This window comes from Triticum urartu, unplaced genomic scaffold, assembly GCF_003073215.2.
Source record: "Triticum urartu cultivar G1812 unplaced genomic scaffold, Tu2.1 TuUngrouped_contig_8800, whole genome shotgun sequence".
NCBI lineage: Eukaryota > Viridiplantae > Streptophyta > Magnoliopsida > Poales > Poaceae > Triticum > Triticum urartu.
The window spans coordinates 1,158-11,041 of record NW_024119785.1 but is presented as its reverse complement, the minus strand read 5'-3'; the positions used below and the strand labels follow the sequence as shown (position 1 = coordinate 11,041).

Sequence of the window (9,884 nt, the reverse complement as noted above, 5' to 3'; positions counted from 1 at the left end):
TAAGTTATCATATCCCTTGTTTCTTAAAACATTCCAGGCATTGATTTCCTTAACAGTTTACATGTCATGTGTTTGATACAATGGACAGGATGAACTATTGTGCTAAATGGTCTTTAATAATTTCCCTGTGTGAGGGGTACACCATTGACTCACTATACTGATGCAATTAACCTCCATAGTTCATTCTTCAACTGATGTTCATTTGAAACTTACCATATATCAGGTAGAAAATGTGTTGGCTCAAGATCATTGGGAGTGTTTACCATCATGATTTCCTTCCTCATATGCCATGGACAATCAGGAACTACTTTTCTGTCGTTTCTGGTATTGCTGCTACAGGTGTATGTATAGGCTTTCTTCCATGGAGTGAGGAGTCATTTCGCTGAGGAGGAGGGCGGGATCGCCGGGCTGTGGTGATCTAGCCATTTAAACCTCTTGTACATATTTCTCTCTTCTTCTATAAAGCTAAGGTACGCCTTTGGCGTACTCTCGAAAAAAGAGGAGTCATTTCGCTGAGCTGGAGTCCAGGAGTTCGTGGAACCGGGCAGTTGATGAACGGGGCCTTATAGTATGGAAAACATGTTGGTTGCTGTAATCGAATAATTACTCATGTGGAACGTCTTGTTTTCCTTTCACCACACAAGCTTCTTCTAAGTCACGACATGATACTAGATTAGAGATCGTTTCCCTTTTGTCAAGTATAGATACTAGATCACATTTTATTTGGGAGTTTTGTTTTGCATCATTTGTTTGAGTGAGCTTCATTTCTCACATGGTGTCGTAATTAATAAAACACAGTTTTTTTTATGTGCAGAGCATCTTATAAGACTACAACATTACAATTGGAAAATCTGCAACGACTAGCGAATTGCAATTTCCTTTTCTACGTACAAACATTCATATTGCTCAAATGGTGTTTGATCACTTCTTTGATAGTGCACAGAAAAATTCTTATTTAGTTAGTCACTTGTTGCTGAAAATTTTATCTAACACTTTGTGTAGACCAGGTTATTCCTGGGATCTTGAACTTATCGGTTCTTCTATTTCACTAGTTGCACTTCTGAGCATATAGGTCGACATTATGCAAATATGTAGTTGTTAATTTAACTCTGTTTTATGAGAAAACTTTGACTTTGTGTGCATTATTTAATGTGAAAGTAAATTTTGTTCATTAGAATTCATAAATATGTAAGGTCTGCTAGAACTTTCTTTTTATTAGTCCTCATCACTTGTCCATAGATGAAGCAAATGATAGATGAAGTGAGACATGCTGTTGTTGGATAAGATTTATTACTTTCTTAAATAAATAACATGGTGATATATGGGGCATGAAGAATAGACCCAATTACCGGATGGATCTTAAGGTATACAACGACACTGAAGAGAACAAGCCCGGTTCTGCATCCTCGCTGGCGATCGTGTAAGATATTCTATGCTCGAAGTACTACTCCAAAAATCATATATCCGTAGTAACAAAATTATTGGTATGAATTCATCATAAGTCTTTGCTTGCCTTGCCCAATAATTTTAAGTATTGAGAAACTATTTTTGTTTTATGCTCTAGGATGTACAAGCCCTGTATTTTTATTTGTGTGCTAAGTCCAGTTTTTATTGTTTATGCTACAGCCACTGTCGAAGCTAGGGTAATAGAGATGGTGTGCCGGCATAGGCAGGAGCGATAGCCTTTTTAATCTACGACCTTCTTTCTTTTTTTCCTTTCCTTTTCTAAATTGAATTTTTTGGAATATATGAGGCATTTGAATTAAGAGATGGAGGATTTGATTACGTTGCCAAAGGTGGTCTCAAGTTTAATTCACTAATTAGCCATCTTTTCTATTTAGAGTGAAGTTATACTATGGTTGTTTGGTTACACATTTTAAGAGGGTGCTTGGATCCAAGGGACTATTTTTAGTCTGACTAAAAATAGTCTTTTTTAGAGGCTAAAGTTCCAAGCACCTCTGACTAAAGAGAGACTAGGACTAGTCTTGAGGCTAAATTTTTTTAGTCATAGGAAACCTACTAAAATATGTATTAGCACTCTCTCTCCTCATTTAATTACTCTCTTTTAACACATGCGAGTTCTGGATTGGAGGGTTTGGAGGATAATAAATGCTTAATAATTTGATTTTAGTCTCTTTAGTATTTGGATCCAAGCATGGGTGAGGCTAGCAAGTTTTAGTCCCACTACTTTTAGTCATGTGACTAAAACGTATCCAAGCACCCTCTAAGTCAATACTTGCTACAAGTATGTTTGACAATATGTTAATTAGATTGGCATCTTGAGTACTGTTTCTGGTTAAATGTGTGTGAATTGGGTGAATTATAGGTGTCGTGTTGTGATTTGAACCACCACAGATTTATTTATTGATTTAGACCTGGGTAGTGATCATGCCTCCAAATATTTGTAAAAATTCCTATCATTTGATTGAAAAAATTGATGGGCGCAACAACGCACGCCATACTTCGACACATAACTGAACGCTTAACTTCCAGCGATGTAGTAATTAACAATACTTCTTAATAAGTCTCCGCACTAGACAAAGAAATAGAAGTCACTCATACTTAGGATTCTCTCGTCACATATCAATGCAAGTGCAAATTAAACTGGGGGCACACGAACCACAACGTGCAGGTACAGGTTGTTCTTCCGTCGGACGGTGAGGCCCATCTCCTCTGTCATGTCCAGCTCATCTGGTCTCACCCCTCCTGGGAGCTCCCAGTCGAAGTGGTAGAGAAGTGCGGCCAGTACAATCTCGATGCTAGCCTGTGCAAACATCATTCCAGGGCACATCCTTCGACCTGCCCCAAATGGTATGTACTCAAAGTTTGTTCCTTTGAAATCAACCATGCTAGATTCAAATCTCTCTGGTTTGAACTCCTCAGGGTCTTCCCAGTGCCTAGGGTCTTCGGGGTCTTCCAGTGCCTAGGGTCTCTTCCGATTGCCCATGCGTTCACTAACATTGTGGTGCCCTCGGGGACATCATACCCGAGGATTTTGCAAGGCTCAGTTGCCTCCCTAGGGAGAAGCAATGGTGCAGGTGGATGAAACCTCATTGTCTCCTTGATGACGAGTCTGAGGTACTTGAGATTGATCAAGTCATCCTCGGTCACCTTCGGCTTTCCTTGCAGGTTCTTGCGTACTTCGGCTTGTGCCTTCCGCATCACATTTGGGGACCTCATGAGCTCTGACATGGCCCATTGAAGAGTGATTGCTGATGTCTCGCTTCCGGCACCAAACAGATCCTGCAATTTGCCGATTTGATGAAATTTGGAATTGCTACGTATTCTAGGCAGTTTTGGATTGTCACCCATATGCAGTGAGATATCCAGTAGCAAATCCTTGAATAATAGCGAGTATAACATATAACAATTCTTCGATTCTGTGTGAACTCAAGAAAAAACAAAATGAATTAAGAGACACTTGTGTCTTGCTAGCTACTCTCTCGTTTCGAAATACTTGACCCTTTTTGTTTTGTTGTAACTACTCCATCATTTTTAAATACTTGAGCTTTTTTATTATATGTTGGTCAATTGTTTTGGTTTGACTCAAATTATGAAACAATTTTAACATTGACAACAACATATTGATAATAAATAGAATCAATCACGAAATGAACTATCAAAAAATGTATAATTAGTTTTGTTTAATACTGCATCAACTGCGAGGTGGCGTGGTGACTCATGATTAATCTCCAAATCATTCCAATTTAAAAAAATATGGCATATTTCTTACGGAACTCTGTGGCCAAAGTATAACTGCTAGAAGAGGGAAGGCAGAAGTTAAGAAATTGTTGCACTTATAAGTATAACTGCTTTGATCATTCCCATGGTAAGGGGCACGTCGAGGACACCTTCCTTGCGTATCCTCATGAGCGCGTCCACTAGGTCCTCTCCTTCCTCCACGACACCGCTCGCTGAGGCGGTGGTTGCCCTCTGCTCCTCGTGTTGCTTGATCGCGTACTCCATGAGCTCGGAGCTCTTCTGGTGGTACTCCTCGGCCCGCCGTGTCGTGCCGCTGACGAATCTCGCGAGCCACGACGATGGGAACATATCGCTAAGGCTGAACCCGCCGGCGATCTTGACACCATCCTCGAGTGTCTGCAAGAACTCCTCACGCCTCATGAATCTTTCCCCAATCATGGCGCGTACCGCCGAATCGTTGATGAGGATGGAAATTCGCTCACTCACGTTCACGAGCTTCATGGGCGGCGCCACCGTGATGGCGGCCACGAGTCGGCAGACCTCATCCTCCCGGATGTGGCGGAACGACTGCACGCGACGCACACTGAGAAGCTCCAAGATGCAAATCTTGCGAAGCTGCCGCCACAAGGCGCCATAGGGAGCGAATACCAGCCCTTCAGAGTTCATAATCTTCAACGTGGGGCTCAACGGTCGCGTAGCGAAGACGACGTCATGCGTCCGCATGATCTCGCGGGCAGCCTCCGGGGATGTGGCCACCATCACCGGCACCTTGCCGAGCTTGAGGTACATGAGAGGCGCGTCGAGCCGGTGAGCGAGGTCGGCCATGACACAGTGCATGAGCGGGTTGCCGGCGAGGTGATGAAGACTGCCGATGAGCGGAAGCCGCCACGGACCGGGTGGCAGACGCACGCCGCTATTGCCACCGCTGTGTTTCGTGTTGAGCTTGAAGAGAAGGAGAGTAAGGAGGAGAGCCAAGAGAAGGCAGAGGTAGTACGCTCACTGCTCCATGGAGAGGTCTCGTGTGTTGAGCTAAGGCGCAGTGTGGTAGAGTGAAGGTGATGCTGCACTTTGAGTCTCTGGCTCAAGGGCCCGATCTTATATAGTATTTCCTCTGTTTCTAAACATATTAAAAAAAATTCTATATAGACTACATACAAAGTAAAATGAGTGAATCTACACTCTAAAATACGTCTATATACATCCATATGTAGTTCATATACAAATCTCTAAAAAGATATTTTTAGAAACGGAGGGTATTAAGGCGCAATGCATTAACTGCTGGGTTAATTAGGGGGTGAGAATGGAAAAGCAGCCTGTATGCAGCCAATGCATGCACGGTGACAGCTTGATTATTGACCGGGGGAGTAATGCGTCATAATTGCGTGAGTAATTGGGGCATGTTCAATGCAGGGCGGTTACTTAGACGCTTATAGACAAAAAAAATAAATACATAAAATTAAGGGATAATTCCATTTATCCGCCTAACTTGAGCCACCACCTGGCATTTGTCCCTAATTTTCAGGTATGCTCAAAAATACCCCTCTTCCGTTAAGTCACCTTACAGAAATGCCCTTTTCTGTCGTTACCGTCCGGTCAAAGGGGTTTGACCGTCCGATGAACAGTAACATGGTGAACAGTAAATTCGAAAAAAATAGCAAAGAAAATAAAAAAAATCTGAAATTTTGTGGGATCGAAGATACTCAAGGGAGCAAGGTGCGTACAAATTTTGGCACAATTTGAACATTCCAGGAGCTCGTGTCAAAGGAAAAACTTTAAAATGTATGCTGTAAATAGTAAATTCAAAAAAAATAGTAAGAAAATTCAAAAAAATATGAAAAATTTTGGCATCAAAGAGGCTGGGGTGCGCAAGGTGCGTGCAAATTTTTGTTGTGTTTCGACACTGTAGGAGCTCGTGGAGAAAAAAACTATATTTGGCGCAGAAAAAAACTCTGAAAAATGCACTATTTTGTTTTTTTTGCGAGAGCACCTCGCATGTCATTTGATAAAAAAAATTGCAAGCGCCTTGCGCACCCAAGCCTCTTTGATGCCAGAAAAATTCATACTTTTTAAATTTTTCTTGCTATTTTTTTGTAATTTACTGTTCACAGCGTATAGATTTACATTTTTTCCTTTCCCACGAGTTCCTGGAATGTCCAAATAGGTTGAAAATTTGTACGCACCTTGCGCCCTTGAGTATCTTCGAGCCGACAAAATTTCAGATTTTTTGATTTTTTTGCTATTTTTTCAAATTTAATGTTCACCATGTTACTATTCACTAGACGGTCAAAGCCCTTTGACCGGACGGCAAGGGCATTTCTATAAGGTGACTTGACGGAAGAGGGGTATTTTTGAGCATACCTGAAAATTAGGGGCAAATGCCAGGTGGTGGCTCAAGTTAGGGGGAGAAATGGAATTGTCCCTAAAATTAAAGAATAATATAAGCATCCGCCCTACGCAACGCTGGCCGCTAATCAAGGTGCTAATAACTGGTGGTTGTTGCACTAAACGCTACCTTCCCATGAGGCTAGTCATAGTGGGAGTAACTTAGGTAGTAACATAGTGCACTTCAAGAAATTTTTTCTTATGTGGCAAGTAGTCAATGAGAGATGGTAACATAATATATCACTGTAACATAGCGCTTCCCAAGACAAGATGAGTCTACAAGTTAATAAATGAAGCCATCTATGTTACACTATTATGTTACTTTGCATTATGAAGGTAGTAACTTAGACTAGTGTCATATGCATGATACTAGTCTAAGTTACTTCCCACTATGACCAGCCTGAGAGAAAAAAAGGGCCAAGCGCCCGACACCAAATATTGCGCCGATGCCATGGGTGACTCCAGGATTTGAGGGTATAACCACTAATCGGCCAAGATTTCTATCCTAGCGCCGGTTCCTAGTGCCTCGTGTTGGAGATGCCCTTAGGCGCTGTGGTTTAACTACTTATGCTATTTTTCGGTCATGAGCAAAGGAATTTACAGCCAATCGCTAATCACCTAGATCCGAGAAATTGCTCATGCGCGCCGAGTAAACCGTGACAGAGCACCTAATCCCTGTCCTCACATGAATTAGGCATTTCTGGCCGTTTGATTTCATTTGTTAAACATTAATGGCCGTCAGATCTAAAGTAAACGCTATGTTCGCCGCGAACTGGGCCTGAAATCGTAAGGGCAGCTACCCCCCGTAGCTATTTTGCAGCCCTGTCATTAATTGGGCCACGTCTCCTGCTCGGGCCAAGGCTAAGCCCGGTTCAGCCTTACATGACGGCATCTCCCTCCCTTCCTTCGCTGCTCAGGCTGCCCCCTCCTCTCCCCGCCGCCGCCCATGACGGCATCTCCTCCCTCTTCGCTTCCCTACATGCCGATGTCGCCGCCTATGCCTTCGCGTCCCTCGCCCGTCTCGTGGCTATCAGGACTGAAGCTGTCGCGATATTCTTCAGTTAACTGTAGCAGATCAAGAAGAAAACATTTCAGAGAAATGGACGGCTGAGATAACTCCTCACTATTACCGTTTGTCGCTAGCTGTACGATGAAGATTGTAACGTTACTGTTAGTTACTGCTCCATTTCACCTCCTTGCCGGGAGCTCATCGCCTATATAACAGCCGGGCTGTGGCTGGCAGTCATCATCGCTATTTTTTCCTACAAGAATTGCCAAGATGGCCAAGTAAACTCATATATAATACAAATATCGTGGATCTGGGAGAAATTCCCCAATCCCCTTTCTTCAAATCCCTAAACCTATCATCCTGGACTAGCTAGATCCTGACAAATTGGTATCATGAGCAAGCGTTCCTTGGCGGAGGCGAGTTTCGATGGGCGAATTTTTCTCTCTCGAGGTATTCCCACCCTTTCCTTCTGATCGGCGACGGAGTCCTGAGAGGCGTCGGCATCAGCCGAGCCGGAGCGGTTGGTCGAGCACCTCGCTAGATTGGTAAAATCCTGCGTCTGAGCACTGATCCGTGTACCTTGGAGGCGTGGATCGGGGTGGCGGCAGGATTTGAGGTCAAGCAAGGGTTGTTGGTCGATCCAGTAGTAAAATTCCTAAACTCCACTTCAGATCAAGGCGATGGGGCGCGCGAAGGCAATTGATGAGACGGATCTGCAAGAAGTGCTGTCTCTTCGGGATGATTTCGGAATTCTACAGAAAGATCAAGCTCAGATGCAGGCTGATATGGCAAAACTACACGATGATGTCCATTCGATCAGCTCAAAACAGGGAGAAATTTCAGTGCAAATGGGGAATGTCGAGTAAGTGGTTCTGGACTTGGGCAAGCAGCTATCCACAATTAATGCTGTGTTGCAGACCTTGGTGAAAGCGCCAGTAAGAGAGAGACAACTGATCCAGCTTCAAGTTCGCAGCAAGCACCTAAATCACCAGCAGGGTCTCAAGAGCAAATGCAGAATCAATTGCTCAGAACAGACCAACTCAGGAAACAACTGGAAGCAGGAAAAGAGAAAACAAGACAGTTAGAAGAACTACAGATGCAGAACTTACCTCCTAACAGAACAAGTAAACCTGCGGCTCCACCTGGATTTAATCAGCAAGGCAGAACAGAGCAGGCAAGTCCTTTAGGAACATGAATGACAGCAAGACACAATTCTTACACTCCTGCATTTCAGCAACATTATCATCAAAATAGAGACAGGCAGTTATGGCAGGGGTATGCTAGAACTTATGAACAGGACATCCAATGTCAGTTCATGAAATCTCTCACTAAAGGACCCAAAATGGAGTTTCCTAGATTTCAAGGTGAGGACCCAGTTGGGTGGATCAGACAGTGCAATAAATACTTTCAGATGTGAGGTGCTCCTGAAGAATATAAAGTCTCTCTTGCTCGGCTATACATTATTGGGGAAGCTGATGTGTGGTTGAGAAGATCAGGATTACTGGAGAAGAAAGTATCATGGAAGGAATTTTGCACTGAAATCACCAAGAGATTTTCTGAAAAATTCAACTCCATGAGACAGTTAAATAGCTCTGTGTCTGAATATACAAAGACATTTGAAGATCTTATGGCTGATGTCCAAGAGGAAAATCCTGAACTAGCAAAATCTTGGTTTGTAAGATGCTATGTAAATGGTTTAAGGGAGGGCATAAAGTTCCAGATCAGACCATTAAGACCGCAAACACTCACTGATGCTTATTCGTTAGCTAAAGATGTAGAGCCATGTCACCCTCCAGTGACCACAGTGCCTAAAAGAATTGTTGTCCCTTACAACAACTACTATCAGAAAACCTCTGGGAGTTTCCCTCCAAAGCAGAGTACCACTCCCTCTTCTCAACAGCAAATTCCCATCAGGCATACTGAAGTTCCTGTTAACAATACACAGAAAATCAGGAAAGTGGGAGAGTGTTGGAGATGTGGAGATAAGTGGGTGCATGGTCATAAATGCAAATTAGTTCCAACTATACATGCTAGGAAACAAGAACTAGAGGAGCAAACAACTTATGAGGTAGAAGAGCAACAGCTTGAGGAACAAATAGAACCAGTATCTGAAGGAGACCAGGCCATGTTCATCTCCACTTTTGCAATGGGACAACAACTTGCAGTGCCTACTCCAACAGTGATAATACATATCAATGGAAAAAGAGCAGTGGCCTTATTAGACTCTAGTAGCACTACATCTTTCCTCAATCAGGAGTTTGCAGTCAAAGCTAACTACAACATGCTGCATGTTAAACCTAGAAGCATTACAGTAGCTAGGGGTGGAGTATTACTATCTACTGCAGTGGTTCCCAATTGTGAATTTCAGATTGCCAAACTGACAGTATCTCACAATTCCAGAGTAATCTCTCTACCAAGTCATGATGTTATCTTGGGATATGACTGGTTTACTGTTGTTAGTCATGTTTCCTTTGATATCCCTGCATAGCAATTTGGGTTTACACATGGGGGCAAACAGACTGTGTCAACAACAATGTTCTCTACTGCCGCTAACTTGAAAGAAGTTCCACCCAAGAGAGTGGACAAGCTGATGGAGAAAGGAGCTGAAGTATTCCTCTGTCAAATTCTTAGCATACTCATGGATGCTCCTGAGGATTTTAAAACTCCACCAGAAATACAGAAATTACTCTTGGAATATGTAGATTTGTTTGAAGAACCTAAAACACTACTACCTCAGAGGGCATTGGACCATAAAATCCCTTTAGTGGCAGGAGCTACACCACCCCAGGCC

The 9,884-nt window shown here is 42.9% G+C and overlaps 1 pseudogene; it reads right to left on the bottom strand.

The window, feature by feature from the left end:
* Window positions 1-2,599: 2,599 nt before the first annotated feature.
* On the bottom strand, window positions 2,600-4,710 carry LOC125532015 (annotated as a pseudogene).
* Window positions 4,711-9,884: the final 5,174 nt, after the last annotated feature.